Here is a 1406-nt window from a genome sequence, read left to right as displayed (position 1 = left end):
TTTTTGAGTTCGAAGAACATGTATTCAAGGTCATCCAAATACAAGTTCGAGAAGTCAGCTTCGCTAAACCTCCAAATCTGGCCATCCTATCTGGTAACAGTGAAGATAGGATACCAAATTCTCAATAACTTCTGAGCATTTATCTGTTTTATCGTTACAATTCGGTGCTTGGTACGGACTTCACTGACTGGTTGGCACTTGGCTTTTAGAAGGTGACGATATTCAATTCGAAAATCTTTTGGTTTCTTATGGATCCCTAGAACTCTGTCAGAACAAAGCAGTTTTCTGTGACGAACGAAAATCCCAAAGTAGATATCTTCCAAGTATGGCTCTCGGATTCTTTCGCGATCATATCCAAAGAAATTTGCTCTGATATGGAAAGGAATGTAATTCTTTGAGAAGATTTCAGTAGGATCAACAGTTTCTCTAGGAGTACTGGCTTCAGGCACGTCAGGTAGAACAGCAGTAGATGATTCTGGAATAGACTGAGGATCACCTTGAACRGGAAAAGCTGGATCTTCTTCTTCTAAGTCGGCTTCAAAGTCAATGTACAATCCAGTTGACTCGTCAATGTTATCAACATCTTCTCCAAAATCCTGCTCTCCACCCAAGGTAGTAGAGAAAACACTGTTGAATCCTACATTGGCAAACAAGTCCATTAACAGCCTTGTTTCTACAGTGGTGTCCGCCGGCTTTTCAACCATTGGCTCGATCATTCGACTTGCCTCCACTTCTTCATCTTCGATTACGACAGCCTCAATTATTCTTTCCCGAACTATTTTCGGGACAGAATCTTTAGCAATAACGTCCTGAGGTAGTGACTCTTCACCCAAACTTGCACCTTGTAGAGATGTCTCAGCCAATCTCTGCTTTTTCCTCTCCCCCTCATGACTATCAGGATCATCCTGATCGTCATGTCTTCGTTTAAGAGATTCRGCTTGAGACTTGCAAGKTKCTTCAAGTATAGACACCCTTTCGACAAGAGCACCATTGTACGTTTCAGATCTAGGGTATTAGATGTGATCAAGTTACTAACTTTAGAGAAATTAGTACTAATCACATCCTGAAAAGTCAAAAACTCTGAGGCTCTAATCACAGGGTTAGCATCTATTTGTTGGCGGAGAAGACCAACCAAGTCTGCATCTTCCTCGTCTTCGCTTTGGGAAGCCATCAACTTAGCATATAAAAGTGATTTTAGCTCGTCCACCGATTGATCTGGTATTGACGGTTCTGGTACAGGTGGTGGTGATGGCGCAGATGTTGGCTCTTCTACAACATGCTCTTTTCCCTTCAATAACCTCTTCAAACTAGCAATTTGTGCTTCAAAGTTATCTTGAACAACCTTTAGGGCGGCGTCCAAATATTCCTTTGACACAAAGTCGGGTATAATCACACCTGGGTCACAT

This window comes from Cynara cardunculus (genome assembly GCF_001531365.2).
Source record: "Cynara cardunculus var. scolymus isolate 2C chromosome LG 17, CcrdV1, whole genome shotgun sequence".
In the NCBI taxonomy this organism is placed as follows: Eukaryota; Viridiplantae; Streptophyta; class Magnoliopsida; order Asterales; family Asteraceae; genus Cynara; species Cynara cardunculus.
This window is presented reverse-complemented; position numbering follows the sequence as displayed.